Genomic DNA, 19,858 nt, shown 5'->3' with positions numbered 1-19,858 from the left:
GGCAGGGCGGGTACGATAAGTGCCATGTAGAGCATGATTTTCCTTTGCCTAGAGAGGACTTTACTTTTCAATTGCCTACCTAGTCCAAAGTAACATTTTTTGGCAAGAATGATTTTTCGCTGGATTTCAGAGCTGATTTTGTTGTTTATGTCAACGAAGGCATACTCAAAGTCGAAGCACCTTGAAGCTAATAGCAGTTCATTTTTGTCATAGAGAAAATCTAGTTACTATCGAACTACTACTTATTTGGTACTTTAGGTCTAGTTCTGAACCACAAATTTTCATCACTATTTACTGACTTCCCTACGGGGTGTATGTAAACAATGTATAAAATATAGCTGCTATATATATGTACATACATATGTATTGTTACGAATATTAGCAACACTAAGAGGTACTGCCATCTCTAAGCCGATGCTAAGAGGTGATTGTATGCACATCCATAAATCAATCATTATGTATCTACATAAACGAATCAATCATTATGTCTACACATATGTATGTACACGCAGCGGAGAAGCAACGCACAACCACATGCATATATCTGAGATACTCCCGAAAGTATGCAATGAGAGAAGCTATAAAATCGTGCATCTGTAGTTACAGCTGAGAAATTTGATAGCTGATAGCCAACTAGTAGATTCTGGAAATGGAAGCGCCTAGAAGATGAGAACGAGGAAATCAGAGAGTATAAAAGGCAACAACGGTAGATGCGCTACAATCAGTTTCGATTCCATGGAGTACCCACAGTCTAATAAACATCATTTAGTGATTACAATCGTTAAAAACGAGCAATGATCGGCTTACAATATGTTCATGTAGAAACATGAGTTGGTCCATTGATGCATTGCAGTGGAGTATAATGGTAAGTACTCCAGTGGACCACATGATTTTGACGCATATGAAGGCATTCAGGACTAATTGAAAATATTCAAACAAAAAAAGATCCTTGTTTAGCCTATATGACATACATGCGATAGGCAATATATGTCAAATACAGTGCGTTGTACACACAATTCAATGAACTGGCATATAGGCTTAGGTATACATGCATATATACATACATATTTACATACATACATATTTACATACATACATATATTTGTAGATGTGTCCAAGAGCTGATGGATATGTGTGTTGGAGGAAAAATACATATACTTTGTATGTGGACCCATGTATGCTTTCCAGTACATATGTAGTACATATATTCACAAATATACATATGTACATACTTATCACCTCATACATATGTACACACATTCTTATATAAAGACATACCTCTTATATAGTACACAATACATTTCCAGTACTGCCTCTGGTCTTTTGAAGCTTTATTGTGTCCCCTATAAACAAATGCCAATGTGAGCCACAACAACAACAACAGCAACAAACAAATTCTTTTGCAATTAAAACCCATGTACACACATATCTACACAGTTATGGTCAGAGTTGCGTGGCCCACCCCTACATTCATTTACCTGCAGTCGAAGAGTGACAAAAGTGTTGATGTCAACATTAAAAGCGGATTTAAAATCGCTCATACGCCATGGTGGTGCGTGAAAAGCGTGTGGAGAGGAAAGTGCTGGATGGTGAATTAAATATGTGTACATATTACATTTCTACCATGCGTACGTGGGAAAGAGATGCGATTGTATAAATATATTGATTGTATAAATATATACAAATGTATGCAGTAAGTGCATATGCAATAGGGTGTTCCATTAAGCGAATTTTTCGCCAAACCCATTTAAAAGAGTTTTCGAAACGTGTCAATTCAAAAAAATAGGTACCTATATTGGAAAATAGCGGGCGGTAGTCAAAGCCGTAACCGTAATCATGATAGACACCACTGTAACCATAACTGTGCACGTAGCAGTAACCATAACTGTAGCCGTTATGGTAACCCTAACTGACACCATAAAAACAGCCGAAACCGTAAACAAAACCGTACGCATATCAGTAACTGATACCATGGCCATAACCGTAACCGTAATAGACATAGAATTCGTCGCCTTAGCTGTCATCATTTCCAAAATCTTGACCTCTTTGATCCTTGGCCTTTACTCTTAACATAACAGTGTCGGATTCCTTGATTTAACTGCTTGAACACTACTTAAGCATTACCATAATCCTCAACATAACTGAAATCATAGCCGTAATGGTAATGCAACCAAGACTTTGAGCGCTGGGCTGACATTTCATCATAACGACGTGATTTGCGGTGTTGCTGATTCATTTTCAACTTTTTCTGTGTTCGCGCCTGCTTCTTCTCGTTATTCTTATTCTTTTTCCTTAGCTATAAGGAGACTCCCCGAGGGTTTTCGGTAGTTTTATCGATGTTAATGATCTTCTGCCGGATATTTATCCGCTAACTTCCAGAAAAAAGCACAATTAATGTACTAGCCAATCATTTCAGTAACGATTTGATATGAGCACGTTGAACCTTATGGGTCATCCAACCGCCTTACTCAGTGAGGAATTTTGGCCAGAGCCTCGACAGCTAAATAACCAGCGTTCGCCACAGATAGGTGAGATGACAAGCTATGAACTGGAAATCCCTTTGAACGGGTTGTGCTACACCACCGCTTGAATAATAGCGCTACTTAAAGCTTTGGCTCTGTTCTTGTCTTCACTTCATCATTAGTCTAATCATCATTACGCCTGTCATAGATATCATTACTATTCTTCTTTTTCTTCTAGTTCTTCTTATCATTTCCCATATCCATTTCATATCAGTGAAGATTTTTTTTGCTATCCTTTTCACTTTTCAAAATTCTCGTTCTTTACCCTCCTCCAACACTGCCGTCTTCACTCCTACATAATCTTCTTGCCTTGCTTTGAGGTTTTTGAGTTCCCCTTCTACCTCACCTTCGTCTAGCTTGTTATGATTGTTGTTCTTAGGAACTCTCTTTCTACTTGGCTATATCGATATATTCGGGTTCTGATGTTGCAGCAGGAGCAGCGAATTCTCCAACTTCACCAAAAATGTGCCTTTGGTATGGTTGGGGTCTGTGTTCTATATACCAGCTCAAACTGTTGCATGCTCTTCCTTTAGAGGGTTGTAACCGCCCCTCCTTGCCATCTCAAGGTCGCGAAATCTTTGCATCCTATCAACTGAATGAGTTTGCATTACCCCGTTGAATCTAAGGATAGGAGCGGTTTATTCGGTTGGCACCGCAACACCTGCTATAAACCTAAGAAGCTCCTCAACAGATTTGCATCATCCAAAGGGATTGCAACGATCTTCCCCTCGGGGACTGTGGGAGTCGCAGCGTTACCTTCCTATGTTTTTTTCAGTTTTCAATCTACTTTCCTTGCTATTGTTGACATACCATCACTATTTCACTAACTTTTCGCTTTCGCGGATGTTGGCTCCTCGCTATCGGCGTCCCTCAGTCTTTCAGCTTTGTACGTGCATGTCTTCTAACTGCAGCTAGCCTGCCTCGCATACCTGAAACTGAGCTCTTTCCGCCTCTGAAAAGCATAATTTTTTTTTTTTATCCAAAGATCCTTCCTCCTAGAGCGGTTGCAGCATCAAGGGTTCTTACTGGCAAAAAGTTTTTGTCAATGAGTATAAACGTAATTTACTCAATTAGTTCAATATACCATTCTATCTCCTCCGTAAATAATATGAATGCTGTATGCGCATTTTCTCTGTGCTTCAAATCATTGTTATTGTATTAATGCTTCTTCATATTCAAATTAAATTTAAATTCACATGTTGACTGCATCCAAGCACTCTCCGGTAAACACAAGGATGTATGTAAATATTCATTGTATGTACATAGCCTGCACATTTTAAAGTATACCTTTAGGCGCATATTTGACACTAAAAGTGTTAAAGCAGGTGATGTGAACTTCCATGGCGCTGTGAGTTGTGGGTGGGTGTGGCTGGCAACATTTACGCCTCAACGCATGCGGCTTTTTGTTAAATGCCCTTAATACATTCGAAGTTATTTTGTTGCTATTGACTTGTTTGTTGTTGGTGCTTTTATGTTGTTGTCAACAGAATTACGCATCAATGGCTACGCATTGCAGCATTGGTAAATAACAACAACAAATTTGCATGCAGGTTATAACGGTTGTTGTAATTTTTCTGTCAACGGAATGTATTTGAACTTTGAGGCATGACGGAGAAGTAAGGAGAGCGTGAGAGCTCAGCACTTTTACGTATTGTAATAGGGTAAATTCGCACCTATTCAAATGCATGTAGATATATCACGCATAAAGTGATTTGCCGCATGTGCGAATATGGAACGCAAGTTTAAGTGTAGTCACTGCACAGTATCATAATGTGGGAACAATTTATGTGCGTGGTAGGCTTGATATACGCGAAATCAGACAACGAATCAAGGCAGGCATAGGAAAGAAGAAAAGAGGAAAGGAAAAAAGGGTTTGTTATAGGTGTGCTAACGACGAAGTATAGATTAGATTAGGTTGAACTGGCCGATAAGTAAAGACCTCACATAGGCTGAATGTGTCCGTAGTGATACCAGAATTTGTTTGACGACCAATCGAAGAACCCAATCAGGTGCCAGAACTTATGTTATAGAATAACTCTGTCCTCTTTGCAAATACTAAAAGTTTTGTAGGACCTAGCTTTAGTGGTGCCTGGCAACTCTGCCAACCCTAATAGCTGGAGCCTTGACCTGGCGAGCGCAGGACACGAACACAGAACGTGTTCAACCATTTCTTGCTTCAGCTTGCACTTGCTACATCTGCCGTTACCCACGAGGCCTAACTTATAAGCATGTGACGCCAGTGGGCAGTGTCTCTAGTTTGTATGCCCATCGTGAGCCTTAAGTCTTCTCTCTTCAGAGATATGAGCCACTTTGTGAGTCTAATATCGTGGGATTTGCACATGATATTAGAAATTTTGCAGCACCGTGCTTCTGTCCATGGCTTCCCTGTTTAATGGTTCATATGCAACTCCTGTATCCTTTTGATTTCTCCCAAATAGATTGGGACGTCTACCGTCGCTGCAGCGAGTGCTGCACCCTCCTCTGCCAACTATTCAGCTTTTTCGTTACTTTCAATTCCTTTATGACCGTGAACCCCGTATAGATATATGGTCCGGCCTGAGCGAAGGTTTTCCAATGCTTCTTTGCATTCCAGAACACTTTTCATAAAGTACTGTGTCTGATTATTGCCTTAATCGCCGCTTGACTATCAATATATATGTATATTGATGAGACTGCAGCTTGAGCACGCTTCCTTCAGAATTTCTGCTGCTTTCTTTATGTCTATATTTTCGCCTGAAAGATGCTGCAGCCTGTAGAATCCACTTATTTCTGGATCGACACAGTAATTAGCAGACCTGACCCCCTCTGTTAGTTTAGAACCATAGGTATACACGTCTTTAGTATGTACTGCCATTTCTGCGCCTGGCACGAAATATGGAGCATCTATCGATTTTTTAAACAAAGTGCTATCGATTTGTTAAATGAGTGCTACCAACTTATTATCGGCATGTCATCGATATGTTATCGCAAAAATTCGATTTTGTTATTGAAAGTTATCCATCTAAGTTATTCTTATCGAAAAATGACCGCTTATTTAGCAAAGAGTTACCGATTTGTTATCGATTTACTATCGAAAAGTTATCGACATATAAGCTAAATTTACCGATTTGTTTCGCAGTGTAATAAATTTTTGTATCGCTGTGTTATCGATAAGCTATAGATTTGTTATAGAGAAGTTATCGACTTGACTATCGAAAACCTATGTTATCTTTTCTTCGAAAAGTTCTTGATGATTTGCCATCGAAAAGTTATCGATTTCCTACGCAAGTGTTACCAATTTGCAATCGGCGTGTTATCAGTTTGTTAACGACGATGTTGACTTAGCGGTAACAAAACTATTACGCGACTACAATAATTCGCTATCGATAGCAAGCCGACTTAGCTCTTCTCATAAAACCCGAAATTATTTTGGGCTCACCAATGCCTTCACATTTAAATTTTTGACGACCTTTGTTATAGACGATGCATTAGCTTGTACGTCTATATGCAAACACTATTACTTGTACATAAATATTTGGGTATATAGAAATTAGTTATCATTGCTCCAGCACAATTGACAAAACCGCACAATGGCCCAATTTGTATTACGTTGACTGTGCAAATATGCAAAACATATATATGTATGCACAAAGGTATAAATTGCAATTGCACCTCATTATTATATTCCCTAGAAGGCATTTGTCACTTTCTCGTACGTGCATGTGTTGGTGCAGCTAAATACATACGCATGTTGCGGTAGATTGTGACATTTCAGTGTCTGTGTTTGTGATTGATATAATGTTGACATGAAAATGGCTTCCAGCTGCATTAATAAATCATTCAACATGCACTTTAGGACTTTGTCGCTCATTTGTAAATGCAATTACATACATAAATACATACATGCTCACATGTGCATATGATTGCATACATATGTATATAAATATATTTTATGAACTAACTTTGTAAAATAATTTGTACTTAAAATTCACTTACTAAAACCGATTTTGTTAGCCCTGCTGCAATCAATTATACTTTACGCAAGTGAAAAGTGAACTATTGACCTCTCTAATATAAAATTTTTATAAAAGCACTAACAGGACCTGGCAGATGTTGCTCTGCCCTAGCTTTGATCTATATGCATAACTTTTCCTTATCTTTCTATTCACTCTTTCCTTTGCCATTCTCTCTTTCTCCCTCTCCATCTTTTTCCTCACTTCTTTTTCGCTCCTTCTATCCATATTTCTCTAACTTCGTCGAACTCTTCTCTCTTCTCCCTAGTTCTTCTCTATCCCTTGTTCCCAGTTTCAGTCACCCCAAGTCTAAGTCCAAGTTTAAATCCAAGTCCCAGTCTCGGTCCCAGTCGGTCCCTGCTACATTCAGACATAAGAGATATTCTTTCGGAAGCTTTTGAGGATTCCTCAGCATTGTATTTTCAAGGGATGACATACAGTGGGCCTCAAATTGTACATCATTAAAATGTGGTTTGTTCTAATCTCCTTTGCGTAATCGGAGAGCTCTTATCACTGAACTGCGTACGACCTATTTCTACTCCCTAACTATTTCTACTATTTCTACTCCAAGAACTGACTCTCAGCCAGCTGGGCCGACCAAGATTCCAAAGCGCTGGACAATTCTTAATGCTACCGGTATTGTGCGGGCGCTGAAATAAATAAACAGTTCAAAGCACAATAATCAAAATACGTGTGAAACAGAAGAGAGCTTTAAGAAAAAGAGCAAGAAGTCGACGCAAACGTCACGAAAGAGTTGTTGAAGTGGTTCGTTTGACGTGACCCATGTAAAAAAAAGTAAGGTGATATAACCTCGGAAGAGATTTTAGGCCGAGCTTCTTTTCCAATTTGCGTCGTGCTCCTTTCAATTTTTCCTACAAATTGGTGGGAGGGAACCTACTTGAGAGCTTTTCATGGCAGAAATACTCTCGGAGTGCTTGCCATACACTGTCGAGAGGAGACCCCGCTTAGAAAAATGTTCTTCTAATTGAAAAAATTTGCTTCTAAAATTTTGATATTGCTTTTCCGAGGGCGTGAACCCAGGATCTTCGGTGTGGTAGGCGGAGCACGCTGGACTCATGCTACACGGTACCTTGGCTTTATTTTACTTTCCCACCCTATAACGAAGAGGATCTTTTCGACCACTCCCAATTCATTGCTGCAAGATCCTGGGAATCAGTTGCTTTGGTGATATAACAAAGGTAAGAGCGTTGGCCTTGTTACATATAAGACTTTTTTTGCTACTATAGAATCAAAGAGAGGAGTTACGCTAGTTTTTCAAAATAAACTACGAAACCCATAACATTAGCTTTGTACGCCTAAACACACATTTTCTCAACGCCAACACTTTTGTGGCTTTTGCCTTTCTACTATTTTAGATCAAAAAATAAAAATAGCCTGAGGTCGGAATCTCCTTAAAACTATTGCATATAAAAACTTTAGGAAAAGTAAATAAAATAAAATAAATATTGCAAAACAGACACACACACAACGCTACCCATCTCTTTCCCTCTCACTCACAGTATACGCGCGCCGCTCATGTGCATGAAGGAAATCATTCATGTTTGTTTGTTTATTCATGACAAAACAACTAGAAAATAATAACAACACCAATGTGAACAATAGCCAAGGAGAAGTGCCAAAAATAACAAAACATAAGAAAGTAATACTAAAAAAGGCAACTAAATGATGGCAGAAAGACAGCTACTAAAAGGCAATAAACATACTCATACACACACATGCACTCACACTCCCACACATAATGTTTCTGCCATGCGTGCTGGTGTTGCTGTTATGTTTTGGGCTTTGCGCTATTGTTGTAAAGTGATATGTGTGCTTGTAAGTGTTTGTTTGTTAAGACAAGTTTTTACTAGTCCTTTGTTATTGTTCTATGCTACTAGGTTTCTAGAGAGTTGTTGTTTGTTTTCTTTTTTGTAAATTCTTGCGGGTGTTAGTATGCGCCTTTCGCTATTTTTTCGTAATCGCATAGCATGAGCCATAAACGCGCTGAAAATGGCTTATAAAAGCTGTAAATCGAGATGCATGAATGTTGTAGCATACTTCAAGGCGCATTCTCGTTTTGTTTCGTTGGAGCTTTGGGCTGTAAAAGCTACAGAAGCCAGTGTGGCGGAATGTGTTTAAGTGTCTAGCAAGAGGGCGGCTTGCTAAAGTAGTTTTTTTTCTGCTGTGTAAAAATTTGGTTGCCTTGGCATTTTGTGCGCGGGTAAAACTGTCTGCAAAAAAAATCTGGGGCACTATTTTTAAGGAAAGATTACGTACCATGGAAGCTCTGCAGAAAGAGTAGAGCTGATTTCAAAAATACGCTTTTTACTTTGTTGTTTTAGAAAAATAATAAAGACAACACCGTGGGAAAGAAGTCCAATATAAGAGTTCATGACAACCCCAGACCCCTAAGTCTTTCGCCGTTTGTTTTAAGTGTTTTAAAATATTTTAGAGTACCAACATTTCCAGGAGATACGATATATCGGGCTTGTCAACAGGTCAGCATAGGTACTTATGCCAAGGCAGGTGGAATGAAATTCCGCTTTATCAAATGGTACCCAAGGCGGAGTAATCCCTCGAGAACAGGGATTGTTGTATATCCGCAAGCCGTAGTCGTAGTTTAGGCGACTCCTTTATAAGAGGGTACGACTCCAGGGGCACTCCCCAAAATGGGCTGTTATCTTCTTTACTGTGGAACCTAACTTTGAACATCTTATTATTGAAGTTAGAAAAAACTGCTTACCAAGTTATCGCTAACGCCGTTGATATAGCTCTAACCGCAAAAATATTTTCAGACTTTACGCGAGCCACTGCAGACCACACTAATTCGCGTAGAGTTCTGGTGCTGTGCACTGGTATTACAGTTTGGGTGCCGGAATTCGAAAGAAAAAGTACAGTCATTAGGATTACTTGGGTGACAGGACATTGTCTAATAGTAGACCACAGCGAAAACATATGAGTCCCAGCGAATGATTTCTGTCAAAGCTGTAGGGAGGATACAGAAAGCTTCATCATTTTCTCTTTGAGATTTCTTTGTCGAGGCGTATTAGATACTCAACCTTTCTTTAATTGCTCTTATTCTGGAAAGTGAGAGTTACTGGGTTGTTTCCACCGCAAAAACACTCTTCGAGATCCCGAAATGAATCCTGCACTTTCTGCCACGTGCAATACTTTTTTTAAATGTCTGAACCTTTAGATCTGTGGATTTCGTTCGTGTCTTACAAAAGGCACAACTTGCTGACAGTTTCTGTTATGTCAGGATACTAGAGACGCGAGCTCAAGTAGCGTACGAGGCGCACGACGAATTGCTGCTGCTTTTATTACGGCTATTCGGCGCTCCGTTCAAGCGATTTGGTTCGTTCAATGAAACTGCTGATATATTTTAGGGATCATTTAGCAACTTCCTGAAACTCAGAAAGTTGATGACTGCCCATAGTTTGTTCACGCGTGAATATTTCTTTTAATGGGATCCCCATATGTTAGTATGGGCTGACGCCGACCAGATATAATCAGGTAATGAGTTTAGGTTTTAAACCTACTCTTTACATGAGTAGTAGACTGTGTAAGCCTTTTCGTTCCCACGATCGATATTAGTTTTATAGCTAAACTTTGCTGTTCATCTCGATGCTAACATATATGACTCTCGTGAGAGTTTGAGGACACTACGATTTGGAGAGTCGAAATTGCAGTATTTTGTCTTTGTTGGTAAACAGAAACAGCTGCTGCGGCTTTTAGCCGCCCAAGCGCCCCTCTAATATTTCACTTAAGGTCAAGAGGAAAGTACGTGATATAGAGATAACGTCATCATCTTTGTATGCGACTACCTTCACTCCATTTTTATATAGTTCTAGTAGAATTTCTTCAGTGTGACAACCCACAGAAGTCATCCAGAGAACCATGTTGTAACCATGCCGAGGGCGTTGGCAACCGCGTTTACTTTTATAAACTGCCTCTGAGTACAAAAAGACGACCAGTATATTCTTTGTGGTGCAGGGATCTCTCTTAGGCACACTTGAGATGATGGAGGGCAGCCATGCTCTACATCGAGTACTTCTACAAACTGCTTAACCCGCATAGGCTTGTCCACTTTGGTTTGAAAACAAAGTTTCGGCATGGTGCCATCTTCAGTGTCAGTCAGAGAGCACTAAAGGTGGCACAATGCCGAAAGAGGATATGACAAAAAATAACTGCAACATACATCAAGCTTCCAATTTTGTGAGAGAGTCGAGCTTATCACAGTTTCTCAAAAATATTCCACGTTTGTTGTGCGATTTTTCGGGAGCATCAGAAAGGACGTCAATAAATTTTCTTCCCTACGTTCAAGCTTATTTACAATGTCGTCAAGCACTCAAACACCTTAACCACGCACATAAATAACCTTACTTACTTTAACTTCCGTATTTTGGTTGAAGGCATCAGTACAATAAAAAACTACAGCAACAACAGCAAAGATAGCATCGTAACATCACTAAACCATTCAACCGATTTGAAAATGACAGGATAATCATTTCTGATTGTCAATACACATTTAGTGCGATTTAGTGCCAGAAGTTGCAAGGATAATACATGTAATCCGCTATTATATTTCGAACTCTTCACTGCTCCTTCTTCTTATTTATCATAAGCTCGAAAAGCAATTGTCCACACACTGACTGAGCTGAGCTGGGCCATGTTGGTCCCTCGCAAGTTGGCAATGAAGCGTAAGTTGTTACTATTGTTATTGTTCTTGAATTGTTGTTATTGCTATTGTAGCAGTATTGTAACAATTTGTTGTCATTATTATAGCTTTTGTTGTTGGTGTTGTTGTTGCTTTTACCATTGTTGCATGTTTAAAATGCCAAAAATGTGTTCGTTTTCTCACGATGCTCTCAGCACACAGATCGCAGAGCACAAATAAAACACGCATTCTTAGTTGCTGATTTCTTCTTTTATTTGTGCGTGTATGTGTAAGTTTGAGTGCGCGTGCATGTGAGGGTGGAAATTTTTGGTTTTTGAAGGGGCGTCGAGTTCATTCTGAAGTGGTTGCCCGTGCTCGTGATTGCCATTTAGTTTTTTTTTAAATGAACTGTAATGAATGCTTCTAAATATGTGTTGGTGTTGTTATTGTGTGTGTGTGTATGAGTTGTGGTTGAATTGTTGAACTTGAATCTCTAATCGCTTTTGTATTTTTATGCTACATTTAATATTGGCTTAAAAGCTTTGAAGTTAGAGTGTGGTATACTTAAAATGACAAAAGTTTGTTGATGTGTAGATCCTTGGAAATTGATTTGTGTTTTTTTTTTTGTTTTTGTTTCCAAAATTTGCAAGGGTTATTTCTGTGTGTGATGAAATATTGCGTTGAAAAAGGTAACAATTTTCGAATGCGGATTATAATAAAAATATCGCAGCGCCTTCTTAGCCTACCTTTTGTGTGTTAGAATATATCCGCGGTCAAACATGTTTACCGCAAGACGTAAGAGGCGACTCATCAATTTAGCTGGCCAAAAGTCGATTTTTCACAATATTCCAATTATTTTTAAATATACTCCCTGGCGTTCCCAGATGGCCACTGAATAGTATACATATCCCAAAAACCCATCTGCCACGTCAACGGAGCTAACCGCGCACATCTAAAGTTGTATAAAAATTGTGTGCAGGCGATGTATTTTTGGATTAAAATGCATTATATCCTTCTAACCTAAATACTTGTTCACTTGTTTAGCCTTAATCAAATCTAGTTACATTTTCTTTTAGGACAGGTAAATGTGTTTTTAATTCATGTGTTTGATTTTTTATAGCGCATGTTTTAACTGAGTTATCCTACTTGTAATACTACTACTTTGCAATATTAAATTTTTTAAAAACCTTGCAACCATAAAGATATATCTTTTTTTCATGGCAGATGTAATTTTTTGGTAATACATAAAGTCGTGTTTTTTCAAAAGTTAATAACAACAAGTAAGGAAGGCTAAGTTCGGGTGTAACCGAACATTACATACTCAGTTGAGAGCTATGGAGACAAAATAAGGGAAAATCTCCATGTAGGAAAATGAACCTAGGGTAACCCTGGAATGTGGTTGTATGACATGTGTATGACATGTAAATGAAAGGTCTTAATTAGTATTTTAAATGCGAGTGGGCTTTCGGTGTATAGGTGCACGCCTTTTCGAGATATCGCCATAAAGGTGGACCAGGGGTGACTCTAGAATGCGTTTGTACAATATGGCTATCAAACGAAAGGTGTTAATGAGTATTTTAAAAGGGCGTGGGCTTAGTTCTATAGGTGAACGCCTTTTCGAGATATCGCCATAAAGGTGGACCAGGGGTGACTCTAGAATGTGTTTGTACAATATGGGTATGAAACGAAAGGTGTTAATGAGTATTTCAAAAGGTTGTGGGGCTTAGTTCTATGGGTGGACGCCTTTTCGAGATATCGCCATAAAGGTGGACCAGGGGTGACTCTAGAATGTGTTTGTATGATATGGGTATCAAATTAAAGATATTAATGAGGCTTTTAAAAGGGAGTGGTGGTAGTTGTATATGTGAAGGCGTTTTCCAGATATCGACCAAAATGTGGCCCAGGGTGACCCAGAACATCATCTGTTGGATACCGCTAATTTATTTATATATATAATACCACGAACAGTATTCCTGCCAAGATTTCAAGGGTTTTTTATTTCGCCCTGCAGACATTTTTCATTTCATTCTACTTAATATGGTAGGTGTCACACCCATTTTACAAAGTTTTTTCTAAAGTTATATTTTGCGTCAATAAACTAATCCAAATACCATGTTTCATCCCTTTTTTGGTATTTGGTAAAGAATTATTGCATTTTTTTAATTTTTCGTAATTTTCGATATCGAAAAAGTGGGCGTGGTCATAGTCTGATTTCGACCATTTTTTATACCAATACAAAGTGAGCTCAGATAAGTACGTGAACTGAGTTTAGTAAAGATACTTATATCGAGTTTTGCTCAAGTTATCGTGTTAACGGCCGAGCGGAAGGACAGACGGTCGACTGTGTATAAAAAATGGGCGTGGCTTTAACCGATTTCGCCCTTTTTCACAGAAATAAGTTATCGTCCCAGAATCTAAGCCCCTATCAAATTTCACAACGATTGATAAATTTTTGTTCGACTTATGACATTAAAAGTATCCTAGAAAAATTAAATGAATAAGGGCGGAGCCACGCCCATTTTGAAATTTTCTTTTATTTTTGCATTTTGTTGCACCATATCATTACTGGAGTTGAATGCTGACATAATTTACTTATATACTGTAAAGATATTAAATCTTTTGTTAAAATTAGACTTAAAAAAATTTTTTTTTAAAAGTGGGCGTGGTCGTTCTCCGCTTTTGCTAATTTTTATCAAGCATACATACAGTAATAGGAGTAACGTTCCTGCCAAATTTCATCATGATATCTTCAACGACTGTCAAATTAAAGCTTGCAAAAGTTTTAAATTACCTTCTTTTAAAAGTGGGCGGTGCCACGCCCATTGTCCAAAATTTTACTAATTTTCTATTCTGCGTCATAAGTTCATCTCACCTACCAATTTTCATCGCTTTATTCGTCTTTGGTAATGAATTATCGCACTTTTTCGATTTTTCGAAATTTTCGATATCGAAAAAGTGGGCGTGGTTATAGTCCGATTTCGTTCATTTTAAATAGCGATCTGAGATGAGTGCTCAGGAACCTACATACAAATTTCATCAAGATACCTCAAAATTTACTCAAGTTATCGTGTTAACGGACGGACGGACGGACAGACATGGCTCAATGGAATTTTTTCTTCGATCCTGATGATTTTGATATATGGAAGTCTATATCTATCTCGATGCCTTTATACCTGTACAACCAACCGTTATCACATCAAAGTTAATATACTCTGTGAGCGATTTTTTGAGTGGTGATCAATTTTGCAAGAGACTCTCGTGAAAACCAGTGATTTTTAGTTATCGTGATACATTTTTATATTGTCCGATAACTGTGTTTTGTATATACTCAGATATACATATCTACAATAAGGTGAGGGGATAAAATGTATTATTGGAAACTTACTTACTTACTTACTTAATTGGCGCTTAATCGTCTAAACGGTTATGGCCGTCCAACAAGGCGCGCCAGTCGCTCCTTCGCTCCGCCAACCGGCGCCAATTGGTCACACCAAGGGAGTTTAAATCGTTTTCCACCTGGTCCTTCCAACGGAGTGGGGGCCGCCCTCTACCTCTTGTTCCATAGGCGGGTTCCGATAGAAACACTTTCTTGGCCGGAGCATCATCTTTCATTCGCATAACATGGCCTAGCCAGCGCAGCCGCTGCGTTTTAATTCGCTGGATTATGTGGATGTATGCGTATAGCTCGTACAGCTCATCATTAAATCTTCTTCGGTACTCGCCATCGCCAACGCGTAGAGGTCCATAAATCTTTCGAAGAACTTTTCTCTCGAACACTCCCAAAGCCGCTTCATCTGCTGTTGTCATGGTCCATGCTTCTGCCCCATATAGCAGGACGGGTACGATAAGTGACTTGTAGCGTATGATTTTCGTTCGCCGAGTGAGGACTTTACTTTTCAATTGCCTACCTAGTCCAAAGTAGCATTTATTGGCAAGATTGATTCTTAGCTGGATTTCGGTGCTGATGTTGTTGCTAGTGTTGATGCTGGTTCCCAAATAAACGAAGTCTTTTACTATTTCGAAATCATGGCTGCCAACAGTAGGGTCGTTGCCAAGGCGCGTATGCGCTGACTCTTTGCTCGATGACTGCAGGTACTTTGTTTTGTCTTCATTCAACATCAAACCCATCTTTACCGCTTCTTTTTCCAGTTTGGAGTAAGCAGAAGTAACAGCGCGGGTGTTTAGGCCGATGATATCAATGTCATCAGCATATGCCACATAATTGCACGCTTTTATAGAATATTGTTCCAGTGCGGTTAAGTTCTGCAGCTGGTATAATTTTCCCCAGCATCAAATTAAAGAAATCGCACAATAGGGGGTCACCCTGTCTGAAACCTCGTTTATTTTCGAATGGCTCGCAGAGGTCCTTCCCAATTCTGACTGAGCTGATGGTGTTGCTCAACGTCATTTTGCACAGCCATATAAGTTTTGCGGGGAAAACAAATTCAGACATAGCGGCATATAGGCAACTCCTTTTCGTGCTGTCGAAGGCGGCTTTAAAATCGACGAAGAGGTGATGTGTGTCGATTCTCTTTTCACGGGTTTTTTCCTAGATTTGGCGTATTGTGGAAATCTGGTCGATGGCAGATTTACCAGGTCTGACGCCGCACTGATAAGGTCCAATCAGCCGGTACACGGTGGGCTTCAATCTTTCGCACAATAAACTTGAAAGGCCTTATATGCGATATTAAGAAGGCTGACTACACGATAGTTGGTGCATTTTGCAGTATCCCACTTCTTGTGGACTGGGCAAAGAACACTTAGATTCCAATCGCCGGGCCTTGTTGTTTTTCAATCTGGTTATTGCTATTCTAACTTCGTCATAATCGGGCGGGGTGACATATATTCCATCATTATCGATTGCGGGATCGGGTTCGTCATATCTGCGTGGTGAATCGCTGCCTCCATTTAGGAGAGCAGAGAGGTGTTCCCTCCATAATCTAAGCACTCTCTGGACATCAGTTACAAGGTCGCCGTTTTCGTACCTACATAAGTTTGCCCCGGTCTTAAAAGCTTCCGTCTGTCGCCTTATTTTTTGGTAAAATTTTCGGGCGTTATTCCTGGTGGATAGCAGCTCAAGCTCCTCGCACTCACGCCTTTCTGCTTCTGCTTTTTTTCTTCCTGAAAAGATATCTCGCTTCCCTTTTCAACTCGCGATAGTGTTTTGGAGATATGCTCCCACTGCTCCTGTATTCCTTCAGGCTGGGTTGTGCTCTCAGAGAGCAGGTGTGAGAGTCGAGTTGCGAAATCATTGGCAGTCTGCTGTGATTGAAGCTTTTCGACGTCTAGCTTTCCTTGTGTTTTTTGTTCCTTGGTTTTAGCCGCGCTGAGCCGGGTGCGTATTTTGGCTGCAACGAGATAATGGTCCGAGTCGATGTTAGGTCCTCGGATTGTGCGCACATGTAAAACACTGGAGACATGACGTCCGTCTACCACAACGTGATCGATCTGATTGCGAGTATTTCGATCAGGAGACAGCCATGTAGTTTGATTAATCTTTTTATGCATGAACCTCGTGCTATATATGACCATGTTTCGAGCACCGGCAAAGTCAATCAGCCTCAGTCCGTTAGGAGAAGTTTCATTGTGTAGGGCCAAAAACATCTTCTTTGCCCACCCTGGCGTTAAAGTCGCCAAACACGACTTTTATATCATGACGGGGGCAGCGCTCGTATGTGCATTCTAATTGTTCATAAAAAGTGTACCTCATCGTCTTTCTCCCCTATCGGCGCAGGGGCGCAGATAAATGATGTATTAAAAAATTTTGCTTTTATTCGGATAGCGGCGAGACACTCGTCCACAGGCGTGAACGCCAGAACTTGGCGACAAAGTCTCTCTCCCACCACGAATCCGACGCCAAAACGGCGCTTATTCGTATGGCCACTCCAATAGATGTCACAATTTTTGATCTTTCTTCCTTGCTGCGTCCAACGCATTTCTTGGATGGCGGTGATGTCAGATTTTGCTTTGATGAGGACATCAACCAGCCGGGCATCTGCACCAACCCCATACAGGGAGCGGACGTTCCAGGTGCATGCCCTCAATTCATTGTCCTTCAAACGTTTGCCATGGTCGTCATCAATAGAGAGTGTATTTATCCGAGGCTTGTCGGTATATTTCATTGGAGTATGGTTTTACGTGGAGGGTCCCAAGCCCAGCGCACAACCCGCTCAGCGGGGGTGAAAATATTGCTTGCACGTTTATATAGCAAGCCGCTTGCTCCAAGACAGACGCCCGCTTGCAGCCGCACCTAGAGGTGTACAGACGCTGCCGATGAGATCTTCCCGGCTAGCTCTTAAACCGATTATGTCAGAGTGGCCTAGCCAGGTTGTGGCCTTCTCACATTAGCTCACCGCTGAACGGATGTTTAGCGGCTACCCATTTGGAAAGTGGGAGTGAAATACCTTTCCTTTGATACCCATATTAGCATGTCTAATGTAATTTTTCTTAACATAAATAAGGTGGCAACCTTGTGAAAACATCCTCAGTGGCAACACCTAGGTGAAAAGTCTTAGAATGTAATACTGTATCTATATACCAAATTTGATTCAAATCTGTTAAGCCGTTTCCGAGATGATAGTGGATATACAAAGAAATATAAAACAGGTGAGGTTGCAACCCTAAGTGGTAACCCTACTTAAAAATGTCAATAGAAATTCGCATTAAAATACCTTTCATTTGATGCCCATATTGACTTATCTCATGTAATACCAAAAAATGACCCAGGGTCCATCCGATCCATAATAATTCTGCGCGGAACACCGTGAATTTACTGTCAAATATTTCCTCTCATAACGATCAAGTGAGACAACCACTTTTTGATCAGAAATAACTGCTGTTTTAATTTTGGCCAGCTAGATTGATCAAATACCCCACCGTGCGACTATAGTTCACTGAATCCCTAAAGTAAGAAACAATTGTTCCTGCACTGGAGCCTCCCATTTTCATATTCGACAAAAGACTGCCCATATTTAGTTTTACGGTTACAACAACACCAACAACCACTTTTTTGTGCAGTCAACTCTTTTTTTTATCGTTTTTTTTTTTTTTTTGTTGTTTTGATTGAGGTTTTCGCCTGTTTTCATCTCCTTTTAATTTTTTCTATTTCTCATTCTCCTTCAAGCCTTTTCTTCTAATAGACTTGTTTCTGTTCCGTGCTGTTCTTATTCTTTTTCCTCATCCTTTTCTTTTCACCTTCCTAGAGCTCTTCTTCAGTATTTTTTCGGCCGACAGAAAATGATCAAAATTTTTTTAAATTTGCCAATTACGGCGGCTAAGCTGGCTTGCTCATACTATGCGAATTAAAAATAATATACCGGCCAAAAAAGGTATTCTAATCGGATCCAGCTTATAACCGTAGAGGAAGAAGACGACCTCCATTACGCTAGAAGGATCAGGTAGAAAATCGACATAAGTTCCCTTAGTGTTACCAATTGGCGTCAATTAGCACAGCGAAGAAACGACTGGCGTGCCTTTTTGAACGGCCATAATCGTTAAAACTGTTAAGCGCCCATAAAGTATTTAAGTTTGGCTAAAAGAACTGACCCAAGAAGTTGGATGTCAGTCCGACACTTAGGTCACTAATGGGCTCATTGTGATGTCTTAACATTAGGAAACCCTTACTAACAATTTTGTGGAGTCAATAAATTTAACTATAGCCCTTGTTTCGAGTTTGGATACCTCCGCAAGATCATTGAAACACGGTTGACAGAGAACAGCCAACCGCCTTCTACCGTCGAGCATTGAAATAAAAGATGCTGCACGTTTTTCTCCTCCCTAATACGGAAAATCTTGCTGCGGCAATAATAGATTCCCATTCCAGCGATATGAGTACCTATCAAACAGTGAACGAAGCGAACCCTTGCCAGCCCTAACTTATGCAGGGCCAAAAGAGTGTTAGTGCGACCTTTTTCATGGGAAAGCCAAACCAATCTTTATGACTCGCATGTACGAAGCGTAATTGCCCAGCTTATTGTTTTCTTTTTAGCAAGGAATTTAAAAGAGATCATAGATATACCTGCCAAATCATTTTCGGGAGGATGTGGGCAGTTTTATCCCTTCTGGCTAGCTCATCAGTTGCCTTGATTGTCCCTGTGTCCAGGTACCCATATAAGGGTGATACTGAAATGCTGGGCATCGCATTGACAGGACAGACTGACATGCTACCTACTTCTCAGTCTAGCTCACTTATTGTTAGACCTCATAAAGGTCCCTGGTGGTGTAGTGGTAGCGTCCTCCGCTTACCGCACCGAATCTCCTGGGTTCACGCCCCGAGCAAAGCAACATCAAACTTTTAGAAACAAGTTTACTCCACTTAGAATAAAGTTTTTCTAAGCGGGGTCGCCCCTCGGCAGTGATTTGGCAGCACTCCCAGCGTATTTCTGCCATGAAACTCTTCTCAGTGAAGACTCAACTGACTTGCAGATGCCGTTCTGAGTCGGCATATTCAAAAGGAGCACCGCATATATTGGAAGAGAAGCTCGACCTAAAATCTTTTCGGAGGTTCGTGCGCCGTACATTTTTTTCATAAAGGTTCAAAAAATACCTTAACATTTTGGCGAAGTCGGTAAAGGTCCCTGAAGTCCTAAGAGGCAATCTTTAACGGAAGTCTCCTTATCAGATAACATAGTGCCCATAGAACTGCCACTGAAATAAGTGTTTGCTATTAAGCTGCTACATTGAGCAGA

General features: G+C 40.0%; 2 protein-coding genes across 4 annotated transcripts in view; one reads left to right on the top strand and one right to left on the bottom strand.

The window, feature by feature from the left end:
• LOC137239604 (keratin-associated protein 5-1-like) overlaps positions 1–19,858 on the top strand; it is a 172,325-nt gene that overhangs the window by 77,426 nt on the left and 75,041 nt on the right. The window lies entirely within an intron of this gene.
• dsf (dissatisfaction) overlaps positions 1–19,858 on the bottom strand; it is a 70,253-nt gene that overhangs the window by 42,672 nt on the left and 7,723 nt on the right. The window lies entirely within an intron of this gene.

Source organism: Eurosta solidaginis, chromosome 2 (assembly GCF_040869045.1).
Source record: "Eurosta solidaginis isolate ZX-2024a chromosome 2, ASM4086904v1, whole genome shotgun sequence".
In the NCBI taxonomy this organism is placed as follows: domain Eukaryota; kingdom Metazoa; phylum Arthropoda; class Insecta; order Diptera; family Tephritidae; genus Eurosta; species Eurosta solidaginis.
Note: the sequence above shows the minus strand (reverse complement) of the source record. Positions and strands in the feature narration are given on the sequence as shown.